This window comes from Thermobia domestica, chromosome 5, assembly GCF_964235325.1.
Source record: "Thermobia domestica chromosome 5, izTheDome1.hap1.1, whole genome shotgun sequence".
Taxonomy (NCBI): domain Eukaryota; kingdom Metazoa; phylum Arthropoda; class Insecta; order Zygentoma; family Lepismatidae; genus Thermobia; species Thermobia domestica.
This window is the reverse complement of record NC_137458.1, coordinates 102,391,245-102,404,151: the sequence shown is the minus strand read 5'-3', so window position 1 is coordinate 102,404,151 and position 12,907 is coordinate 102,391,245. Positions and strand designations below refer to the sequence as shown.

General features: G+C 33.5%; 1 long non-coding RNA gene across 2 annotated transcripts in view; it reads left to right on the top strand.

The window, feature by feature from the left end:
* The window catches only part of LOC145686027 (uncharacterized), a 39,397-nt gene extending 32,483 nt beyond the window's left edge, over nt 1–6,914 (top strand). Inside the window, exons 3-4 of one of the 2 annotated variants that reach the window (XR_014131508.1) lie at nt 4,020–4,159; nt 6,828–6,914. This is a non-coding gene — a long non-coding RNA (uncharacterized LOC145686027). The remainder of the gene's footprint in view (nt 1–4,019; nt 4,160–6,827) is intronic. The other variant, XR_014131509.1, reaches the window with a different exon arrangement.
* The last annotated feature ends 5,993 nt before the right edge of the window (nt 6,915–12,907 follow it).

The window sequence follows — 12,907 nt, the reverse complement described above, 5'->3', positions numbered from 1 at the left end:
AGCTCTCGCTGGGGGCCGAATCTGGGTCTCCCACACCGAAAGCGTGTACGCTATACGCTTAACCACAAAGGAGCTTTACGATGAGAGTTAAATTTGGACTTTAACCCTTTCGGAGTTGTAATTATTAATCTCTGCAACAACGAGAACTATGGATTCGACACTAATATCGATCGCTTTTACTTTATATATATTGGCGGAGAGAAAGGGACCACATCCATATACAAAAGCCTTGCAGATTATTAAACTGAAATCCTTTGGAAAGAAATCCTATTCTGCCTTCTTTCTCGAGTATAAATAAGTCTCTTAGACATGACTTCGTGTTCGTAAATTTTCTGTTTACATAGTTTTGGGGATCGGGAGTTTTGTGTCTGTAACGAAGATTGGAGTTTGTATAATAATTTCTGTTTATACCCGAATAGTCTCTTTACCTTTCAGAAAGCGTAAATCACTTGCTGTAATGAGAAAATTCAGAAGTAACTTCCGATGACAAATAGCTCCAAATAAATACACTACATAATTTATTCATTGCGATGATATTATTTTCTTAATTTGTATTTAACATTCACATATATCATAGAATACCAACGTACTGTGAACACCTGTTATATTTTAAACATAATAATCACTTTGTTCTGCAATGATTGTATGTTATATATATACAACTGACGTATTTTAATGTAATTATTTTATATAATTTTTCATGCATTGCGGAAAATAGAATTTCATAAAAAAAACATTGACTCAGATGGGAGTCGAACCCTCGACCTTACGATTTGAAATCCAACGGCGTACCACTGAGCTAACACAAGCGCTCCACGAATGATACTTCTAGCGATATATAACTGTATTTAAGATAATAATCACATTCATATCCACTGCAAACGCTGTTTTTGTTCTACTTTAACTTTTATTTTAGTACTCAGGAGAGAATAATGTTCTATGTCTTAACTTTCACCATTCTTTTACATATGGAAAGATTCGTTTACGTATCTAAATATTCCATTAAGTATGGAGAGCAAAATGACAAACAAGCATGTGCTGGCATTAATACAGTTTCGAAATATTGTATCATTAAGTATTTCAATCAATGTTGCTTTTTTATATATAATTGGTAACAAGTCTTATTATATTTAAAAGAAGAAAAACACATCTGCAAGATTTTTCCCGATTGCAAAGGTTGGCTTCGAGGTTCGAACCTGGTTTACTTTTTCCCGAAGATACCCGAAGTTGGACTTAAAAAATTTTTGCCTCGAAACAGCAATAAAGAATGCGCTCAACCTTTTTGAGACAAGGTGTACATAAATTAACAAATGAACGTAAGTTTATCTCTAAAGTCGAAGTTTGCGTCGAGCACTTCCGGTTCGAATTTTAAAATTCTATTTAACGGTAGGTAAGACCTAGTTACGCGCTTCTCGAAAAAAAAATTGTATTGCTTGTGTGTGTAACCGTTTTGTCGCAAAAAATTCGTGAAACCGTCAAATTGTCAAAGTCACCTTTCTCGAAATCACCATAATTTAAAATCCTGAAATGTCAAATTGTTCAACTTTACATGAATAATAAACACTCCAAATAGCATTGTCGACCAATGCTTCATGAATGAACTACAGCCTCTTGAAGTTAGCGAAGTTTCATTAACTTCAATGTCACCGTTGGCAACACTGAAAACAATGAAAGTACAACAATTTAATGATGTTTGTGGTTCACATTCATTAAATAAAGAATAAAAGTTTTTCCTGGCTCCTTTTTATTATTTTGATCAAAAAGGCTCTCTCAAATAATAAGATAATCCTCCCCCTACTCCGTTTTCTTAAACCGATGTAACCTGAGGTGTAAATTACAATTACGAAACAAAGTTTCACTGATTTTTTCCACTCTGAAGTAATTATTTGCTTACTTAGTGTCTTCTTCGCTAATAGCATGTAACCATGGCAGATGCTCCAATAGGTGTAGGTGCACTCACAACTCGTAGCACGTTGTCGATAGTCACAAAACACTTATATTCTCTTCTGGAAACCTGTACCCTGTTGAAGGTCCATGTGGAAACAAAGAAAAAATAATGGAATGATATCTTGGGAGTTTTACGTCTTACGTTTATGCCGGTTAGGCTAAAGGAGACAGTGATTATGAGAAATGAGTGAAATGGTGGAATGAAGAAAGTGGGAGGAAACGGGAGAACCCCGAAAAACCCACCAGCACGGTGTTTGTCCACCACAAAGTCCACACGGCGCGAGCTGGGATCGAACCAAGGACCCCAAGCACCGGAGGTGAACGCTCTACCACTGAGCCACCGCGCCTCCTGGAAACACAAAGAACACTGCAATTTCGTGTAATATTTGATTTATTGATAATATTTCTGCTATCCATCACTGATTATTATATATGTATGTAACAAAAGTTAATTTTTGCAAATTTCTTAAATCTACACTTTGAATTGCAGAGGCTCGATTTTGGGGAAAGCATGAAGTTAGTCCATGGTGACCCGTTACTGCCATAAAAGCCAAAGATGACTTCGATAAATACCAGTTACCGGTCGCACACTTTCCCACTTTTTTTTTTTTAAATTGTCGAATTCGGTTTTTGGCAACAAGACGAGAGTAACACCCGGAGTTGGTACTTGCACTATACTCACGAATTTTTCTGCTGGTTTAATACTGTGAATCTGTTTTTCGTTTTCCCGTGTTGCCACATTCTTATCCCCCCTCTCCCCAATACGTCGCAGAGACCCTTACCACGGCCGGTTTCACTGAAAAGCCAGTGCTTTATTGGACCTGTCTGCATCTTGGACATCTGAAAGCAATTTTTAAAGTGGAATGCAGCACCATCAGAAATCACTGAAACGGTTTATTAAATTGTAGACACTTATTTTCACGTACTCGAACCTTTTTCTATAACGCATATTTTCGCTTTTCTTCGAGTATTTTTAGAATCTTATTCATGGCTATGAGTACGAGCCGAATCGTGTGCTTTGTCATCGCTTATTACGGCAAAACTGTCAGTTGTTTCATAATAATAACATACTCCCGTAAAGAAGGAGATTTGCTCGTTTCTCCAGTGATCACTCTGAACTTCCCTTTGCAGAATAACAGTCCAATTTAAGCGAAGTCCACATGCAGCAAAATAGAATTTTTGTCCTGAAATTTTACACGGTGCTTTGCGGTAGCATTTTTCCACTTTCATTGTTGCAAACTGTGACTTCAAAGTTAACGAAAGTTCGCTAACTTCAAAAGGCTGTAGTTCATTCATGAAGCATAGGTCGAGAATGCTATTTGGTGTGTTTATTATTCATGTACAGTTGAACCATCTGACAAAATTTAAGAATTTGAAATTATGATGTTTTTGAGAAAATGACGATTTTTGAAAATGTGACGATTTCTCGAATTTTTTGCGATAAAACGGTTGCACACAGAAGCGATACTTTTTTTTTTGGGGGGGGGAAGCTGGTAACTAGGTCTTACCAACCGTGAAAACAGAATTTAAAATTCGAACCGGAAGTACTCGAAAAAAAGCATAAACTTCGACTTTTCACAAACTTACGTTCATTTGTTAATTTATGTACCTAAAGATACGCATGCGCAAACCAAACTATAATAAAATATAGTTTATTCATATCCCTATGTGCATACCACAACAAGAATTATAACTCTACATGTCTCCATTGCTGAATTGTGAGGCTCCGAATTTGACCATTTTCCACGTTTTCTACAATTCATGAATTGTACTCCCCGTCCTTGATGGTCCATTACTTGGTGGGATTTTTTTCGACAAAAAAAAAAAAAAAGGGTCCCTTAAAAACATGTCTAGTTCCTATTAAAAAAAAGTTTGAACAATATCTGAGATGGCGATGGTACAATTTTATTATTTATTTATTTATTTTTGCCTCAATTGGAACTCAGATATTTAATTTAAGTTAAAAACAATGTACGTTTCTCATTAATTTTTAGTTACTATAAAGATGTGACTTAAAATTTGTAAAATACTGTACATATTTTAATTTTTTGCATTTTCTTTTTCTTTAATAGATTATTAAAACACATGGTACAAAACGTAAGAAATGTTTATTAAGTACTGACCTGTTCCGAGAGATCAGAAAAAATGATTACGAGCTGGTTTTGGAATGAACATAGCTGTTCTTTATGCTATGTATTGGGTAGTTCAGGAAGTGAGTATTTATTGAATGTTTTATTATTATTATTCGATATGCCCATTAAACCATATAGTTGAGACTATTGTATTGATAGAAAGTTGAGACACTATAATATTAATAAATTTTCATAGAAATAGGCACTAACTATACATTTAAATAGGAAGAATGGGTCAAATAGAATTTACTGTAGGCAGCCAGTGACACCCCAAAATAAACAAACTTCTGTTCTTTATAATATATCGAACGTAAAGGAACGACATTGGTTGATTTGGCGCTTTATTGATGCATTTCGAAGAAAAGAAGAGAAGCAGGACACGAGACAATGCTTCAAGAAGACGATCCGCCCAAGAAAAGAAGAAAATTCCCGACGAGAGCTCACGTCGTGGTTCGGATTCCACGTTAATCAGTAGGTTCACGTTTTGTATAGCCTCGCTGTTCACAGGACGTTAAACTCAAAATCAACTGAACTGAAAGAAGAAAATATATTCAAGCTGATAAAAGAATTCGCCGTACAGAATTTTGAAACTGTTGACATTGCAGAATAATGCTGGATTTGGCCCATAATTCCGTCATGGAATGTTAATGTCATGGTAATTGTAACATAAGACAAAGCAAATTATTCAATAGGTATATTAGATTTCACTGTTGTTTCCTTTCCAATTATCTGTGTTGCAAATACGTAGTAATAAGCAGTAATGCAGTGTAATGAATTGCTATGAAGTTATGAATATCCTTTACGTTAGAGATATTGTAAAGATAACTTCACAGAAGTTTACTTTGTGGTGTTGTAGGATGCCTACAGCAAATTTTATTTTAGCCCAATATAGATTCATGCTGAAAAAATTTCTGCAGGTCATTGTCTCCGATTTTCCTGAAATTAGGATATATCATTCTAAAAACAAAATAATTAGACCCGTTTTTTTCTGCACTATACAATATATATATATATATATATATATATATATATATATATATATATATATATATATATATATATATATATATATATATATATATATATTAGAACTAAATTAAGCATTTGTTGCAACTGAGACTTTCAGTGACTGTTTGCCATGGCATTTTAAAGAAAATGTGGATCAAATTTAACCTTTCCGAACTTCTTAATTTTAGGTTGTGCAGTTATTTTTTGAGTTTTAGTGATATTAATGCCTATTTTTAAGGCTTTCAGTACGTAATCATCCGGTTTCTATTTTTGAAGTACATTATAACCCATTTAAGTAGATTAACCTATTTAGATATACGGCTTTGCGTCCAAACATCTCGCGCCCAAACGTCCTGCTCCGGTATCACAGGGTGGTATAGGAGCAGAGGGCTGGTGTTATTTATCACTAGCCTTTAAGATATATCTATAAGTGAGCATAGTGAGAAGGACCACATATACTTCTACCTTATTAATTTATACAGTATGGCGCTAAATTCGGTGTACAAAAGCAGAGGGGTGATTCCTGAGAGTTAAAAAAAAAAATCAAATAAACATAGGGCGAAAACTCCATCGTTTATGTGTTATAGGCTGCTGAAATCATGAAAAAATGAACTTTAAAGGTTCATAGCTCCAAAACTATGGGACCTACCTTGGTCCGGTCAAGACTTCCCTATCCAAAAATGCGTGTTTCAGAATCCTGAGGTGCTTCCACAACAATGTTTATAGAGGGAGTTTGACTACAGGCCTATGATATAAAGTACTCTCCAACTACCTGCATAAAAATTGTTGCGTGAGTACCTTAGGATTCTGAAACATGTATTTTTGGATAGAGCATATATTAGTTCCTAAGTGAAGTCTTGACCCGACTTTGGTAGGTCCCATAGTTTTGGAGCTATGGACCTTTAGAATTGATTTTTTCATGTTTTCGGCAGCCTATAACACGTGAACGATGGGCTTCTCGCCCTAAGTTTATTGGAACTTTTTTGTTCGTTTTACTCTCAGGAAACACTCCTCTGCTTTTGTACGACGAATTTAGCGCCATACTGTAGGTATCGTTAAAAAAAATGTAAATATTATGCTAGGCTTAATCTGCACTTTTTAAAAAAAGTTTATATCTCTATTACTTTATGGCAGGCATGCATATGGCGGAGTTGGGATTTGGGCACCAGAGTCCAGCGGGCAAGCTCTGTGTCGGTTTTCTTCATTATTTATTTACAAATACTGAACAAAAATTCAGAATAAATTAAATCTTTTAGAAGTTTTTTTTCTTTTTAACTCTTTTTAAAGCGAGCTTATCTTCTTTATCTTTTAAGTCGAAGCAGGAAATATAAAACACCGAATGATTTCTGTGTATGAACTCTGTCAAACTCGTAACCCAGCTGAGTTACTTTCCTTCCTTCGCTCAGTAATACTCATGCATCTACAGTTTCCATTTTCATCCTAAGTTAAGTTTATTGTGTTCTGTAATATCATTATTTTAAGTTTGGATCATAGTTTCAATTCTATATTTACACTATAACTTTATTCACCCAATTTGAGTGATAGTTATAAAGATATTAAGTATATAACTTCCAAAAGTATAGGAAACAATGTTTTAGTATTTTGGATAGCCTGAGGTAAGATACAAAACCCGCATAAAACGCTTCGTTTGACTTAACCTTGATTCTGAGATATCTTTCGTTTTTAAATTTTGTCACACATGCTACAAATAGTAATTTTACAACAATTGGTTTATTTTAGGAGTCCACTGTGTTTGGAGGCTATCAACCGAGATGATTTCAAGGTACGCCGCACACAGGTACTACATAGACGGTACCAAATTTGACCGTAAGTAAGGATGAATCCCAGAAAAAGGAATAAAGTGTTGTGACTCACCTAGCATTTCAGTGTCTTCCTATGTGATAAACTATCATCAGCCTCCCATCATTAGCGCGCGGCTTGCTCAATTTGCAGATTCGACGAAAAACGTTTTATATATAGTGTGTTTGGCATAGAGACATGTAGTATAGGAAGTCCAAAGTTCATAGCGTCAACATAACACCAATTTAAAAATATAGACTGAAGATCTGATTAATTCTTATTGACTGTGATTTTTTTATTGGCGTAGCTCGCTTCGTGTGATGTGTATGGTACTCATTTAAGCTAATTTGCGGGTATATTATGCTTAGTTTTAATTTATGGCAGTTAAATCACACTTCAGATTCTAAAGTAATGTATAATATACCTATTTCGTATCGCTAAATATATTCTTAGATGAAGGTGACAGAGAACTTTTCAAGAAAAGTTTAACTTATTTTGTGTGTGTTGAGGGGAGGGGGGACGTAAGTAAACGCATGATTCTGCTGCTTGGTTTTCGGTGATTGGTACAGTCATCTTCTGAACTACAATACTAGGGTGTGGGGAAGAGTTTGTAAGCTGCAACTCTGTTCGAACTTTTCTTACAAAGTAAGTGTGTGTTTTTTGTTATGTTAAATAAAACTTGTTAAAATTGATACACTGATGAGGTGTATATACATTTCAAACTATTTTAATATACGGTATGCAATTAGTAGAATTAAATTAATATAGAGTTTTTGTTTATGTATTCACAATAAATATATTGTGTACTACAAATGTATACTTAATGTAAAATTTAATAAATTATTACTGTAATTATTCTCAATAAATCTACAGGATTTTATTTTATGTATTGTCTTTTAAAGGTTCATTCCTTTATTTGGCTTTCGGTTTATGTATTTATAAGTAATGTAGGATGGTGGAATTTTGATCATTTTAAGGATAATTTCTCTATTATATACGATTACTCAAAGAAATAATCGATTGTATATCACATTAAATATTTACATGATATAAAATAAGTTATTTTCCCCATTTATCATGTATAAATCTTACCACCAGTGGGGTTCTGTAGTATAGACACTGGTTGCCCAAGTACTTCACAAGTTGCGGTATAGTCAATGCGGTCTGGTTGCTTGAGCACTGACTTCAGGAGTGGTAGAATGAATGACTATTCGGAAACAGTGAGTAGCCTAGTGGTTAATGCATCGACACGGTAAGTTGAAGTTACAGATTCAAATCTTAGTCCAGTCTTGCATTTTCTTTCCTTTAGTAATTATGTACTTTAGCTTAGTAGACCTGATTTGTTTATACTCGAGTTATTTCATCATGATTTTCAACACAAGGACGACATGAACCACTCACATGTTGATAACTGGGATGTCTTCCTTGTGCTCTGTCATTTATTCTACGCACTACAATAGCTGTTTTAGTGTTGTGTAAAACATACAACGAAGAGCACAATTAAGACACCTCGACTGTGGACATCTGAGTGGTCCACGTCGTCCTTGCGTTAAGAGTCATGGTGCAATAAAATGGTTTCATGGTGATATGATCACGTTTTATAGTGATTCTTTATAAGAAAAACTCATTATATACACGTGTTTGTAAGTTTCGTATATTTTTAATACTTCTGTAAATAACTGTACTATAGCATTTTTTTTTTAGTTCCATTAAGAATACTTTTCACAAAATGCGTGATTTGTTCCGATTGTTATTGTTCCTCCATATCATTTTTCAATGAATATTGGCATAGATATAGACTGTGTGTCCGAGATAATTTAGTCTTCTTCACTTGTACTGCACAGTGCCCCCTGTGGTGTCGCCTTGTAATATTAAGGGATCCCGGGTACATGACAAAATATTTAGAAAACATTTTCTGTACATGATAGAAAATATTCAGAGAATATAAGGTAGACAAATCAAAAAAATTTTCAAATTACTTTTCTTGGTGTTTTGTAGCAGTAGCAAATGTTAAGAAAATATTAAACTAGTTTCAGACGTATTTGTGCTAACAAAGAAAATATTTACGATTTATTTTTCAAATAGCAATTGATATGTTTTTGATTTGTTATTGTATGTAGTTTCAGAACGTACTTAAAGAATTTTCTAACATTTTCTGGTTTTCGCAGAGAAATATTTTAAATTCTTTCTGAATATTTTTCCGTCATTACTACCATAACACCGACAGTTCGAAATACATTTCTTTCTTCAATCTATAAGTTAGAATACTAGAATTTATTTCAACAAATTTATGTGATGATAGAAGTTTCCGTGTGTTCTAAACCGGTTCCAACATACAGAGACTTCTACCACTCCATCAATTTGTACAAATGAAATCCAGATATTTTAACTTACAAGAGTTGGAAAACTGTTCAGTATTGAAAAAGAAATATATTTCAAACTGTAGGTGTTATCGTGGTAATGACGAAAAAATTTCAGAAAGAATTTAAAATATTCTATGTGAAAACCAGAATTCGTTAGAAAGTATTTTAAGTACGTTCTGAAACTAAATACAATAACAAATCAAAAACATATCAATTGCTATTTGAAAAATGAGACGTAAATATTTTCTTTCTTAGCACAAATTCATATCTGAAACTAGTTTAATATTTTCTAAACATTTTCTACTGTTACAAAACACCAAGGAAAATAATTTGAAAATGTTTTTGATATGTCTACCTTATATTCTCTGAATATTTTCTGTCTTGTACAGAAAATATTCTCTAAATATCTTGTCATGTACAGAAAATATTCTCTAAATATTTTCTGTCATGCACAGAAAATGTTTAGTAAATATTTTCTGCGATGTACGGAAAATATTCACTAAATATTTTTTGTCATGTATAGAAAATATTTTTTGGTATGAGTGGAAAATATTTTAAAATTATTATTTTACAGAACATTAATTTTTGTTAAAAATGGATTAGAAATCTTCAGAAAACATTTCAACTAAGTACCCAATACATTGTAAAAATATTTAGAAAAAATTTCTTTATTTTAGACAAATGATTTTCAGTGTTATTGGCAAATGATTTTAAAATATTCCATGCGAAACATTTTAAAAACCATTCCGTTAACATTGTATAAAACGTTTCAAATACATTTTCAGTAATGTGTGGAAATGGTACAGAAAACATTTTTTGGAAAACTTTTCTAACGGCGTATAAAATATTTCTACAACGTTTTTGAGTATATTGCGAAAATATTTTTAGTATTATTTGGAAAATGTTTTCAACAATATATGGAATATATTTCCTTAAGGGAAGTAGGGTACATTTTCTGAAGGAAAATGATGGTACGTTTTAGAAACGTTTTGAAAATATTTCGTTGCTGTGTAGGTTATAGTGATAAATGTCTGCATAAGGAAGGTTGTGTGACAACGGCGTTAGACTCGTGAACTTTGCAACATCCAGAAACCTTATCGTGAAGAGTACAAAATTCCCACATTGCGACATTCATAAATATACTTGGACTTCATCAGATGAGAAAGCACATAATCAAACTGATCACGTTTTAGTAGACAGAAGGAAAGTCTAGCACAACTGATGTTCGTCGTTCAGAGGAGTTGATTGTGATAGTAAGAGAGAGACTATCGTTGAATAAAGGAAATATTTAATATCTGAAAACGGAGCGGTTTTTTTAAAATAGAGGAGAGTCAGGTGAGAGGGGAGCCAGATTGAAGTGTCGAATAGATTCTCGGTTTTAGAAGGTTCGGAGTGCACTAGTGTTCAAGATACTTGGTTGAAATTAGAGATAACATTAAAATTTCAGCAGAAGAAATATTGGAGCACGCAGGGAATACGTAGGAACAAACCATGGTTCAACCAGGAATGTACTAAAGGAGCAGAGAAGAGAAAACAGAAGAAACTGCGTTGGCTACAAAATACGAACGAAATAACTACATAAAATTTCATTGTCATCTGGCAGAAAACTACTTAAACTTTTAGAACAAAGAAACGCGACTTTTGAAAGTTAAAATTAATTAACTTGAAGATAATAGTGAAAACAAAAACATTCGGGACATGTATAAATGCATCAACGAACTTAAGAAAGGCTATCAACTTTGTGCTTATATATTAAAGAAACGTAAAGGAACAGTTCTCACTGATACAGATAGCATCTTAAATAGATGGAAAGATTTCTTTGACGATTTGCTTAACACATAGCCAAAAAACTAATGCGCGTGGAGAAAGTGAAATGCATGCAGCATAACCGTATATTCCAGAACCTAACCAGACAGAAATAGGAATCGCTATTTAAAAAAGTTAAACACTCCGAATGTAGACGAAATTCTGGTTGACTTAATTTTAGCTGGAGGGGAAAATTGTAGAGCAAGATACACAAACTCATTCTCATTATCTGGAACAAGGAGGAATTACCACAAGAGTGAAGAGAATCAATCATTGTTCCAGTTCAGAAGATAAGCAAAAAAAAAAAAAAAAAAAAAACAGATTTAATAATTATCGAGGCATTTCTCTTCTGTCAACCTCCAATAAATCCTCTTAAACATTGTATTAGCAGGATTAACTCCATACGCAGATGAAATTATTGAGATTATCAGAACGGATTTAGGTAAAATCGATCAACTATCGACCAGATATTTACCATTCGACTAATACTTGAAAAGAAATGAGAGAATACAACATCCTGGCATATCAATTATTGACTTTAGACTTTGTTAGGGGGGAAACATTGTACAACATGCTTACAGAATTTGCAATATCGATAAAGGTAGATTAATTAAGATATGTTTAAATGAATCCCAAAGTAAGGTTCGAGTAGAGAAATTCTTGTTCACGAGCTTTCACGTTGAGAATGACCTGAAACAAGGAGATGCGTTGTCGTCATTATTATTTACTTTGTTCTGGAGAACACGATAAGGAAAATCAAAGACAGCAATCAGGTCCTAGAGCTGAATAATTGTATTTGCAAGGTTATGGCGTATGCTGATGATGTAAATTTAATAGGTAATGATAGAGTAATAGAAAGGAATGCAGAAATCTTAATTAACGCTTGCAGGGATATAGGCTTAAAAGTAAATGCAGAGAAAACTAAATAAATAGAAGTTTGTCGGGATCGTAATACTATATTTTATGGATGCGTTAAAATTCCAAATAATATTTTCTTTCGACAAACTGGTTACTTTCAAATATCTAGGATCATTATTAACAGACCTAAACCATAATCACTAAAAAAATTGATGTCAACTGAAAGCAGGGATTTCATGCTATTATTCAGTTAAAAATCTTTTGTTGTCACTAATTCTGTTGAGGAATTTGTAGCTCAAAATATAAAACGATAGTCATGTTTGGTGTGCTGTACGGTTGAAAAACATGGTCTTTGACTGAGGGAAAATCGCAGACTGAAAGTATTTGAAAACAGGATTCTTAAACCAATATTCGAACTCCAAAAGGAACGGGAATGGGAAAAGGCGGAAACTTCATGTGGAGGAACTGCATAATTTTATACTGTTTACCAAACATTGTTAGGATCATCAAGTCTAGGAGGCTCAAATGGTCAGGTTATGTAGCCAGAATGGAAGAAATTAGAAACGCTTTCGAAGTTGTAACTGGAAATCCAAATAGGAAAATGACCGTTAGGAAGACCGAGGTGCAGATGGGAGGACAATATTAAAATGGTTCTCGCAGAGATTGAAATATAAAGCAGAAACTGGGTTCAGTTTTCTAAGGACATAAATCAATGGAGCTCTTTTGTAAACGCGGCAATGATCCTCCTGCGTCGATAGGCATGCTATATTAAGTTGTTGATACATTTAACTTCTTTTTATTTGACAGAAATGTTATTACAGGAACTAAAAAGTTTTCCTGTAGTAAAGAGAATTTCGATTCCAGGTTAAAATGGCACCCATACTTTCTTTCAAAGTCTCTCTCTCTCATTCTCTCTCTCTCTCTCTCTCTCTCTATATATATATATATATATATATATATATATATATATATATATATATATATATATATATA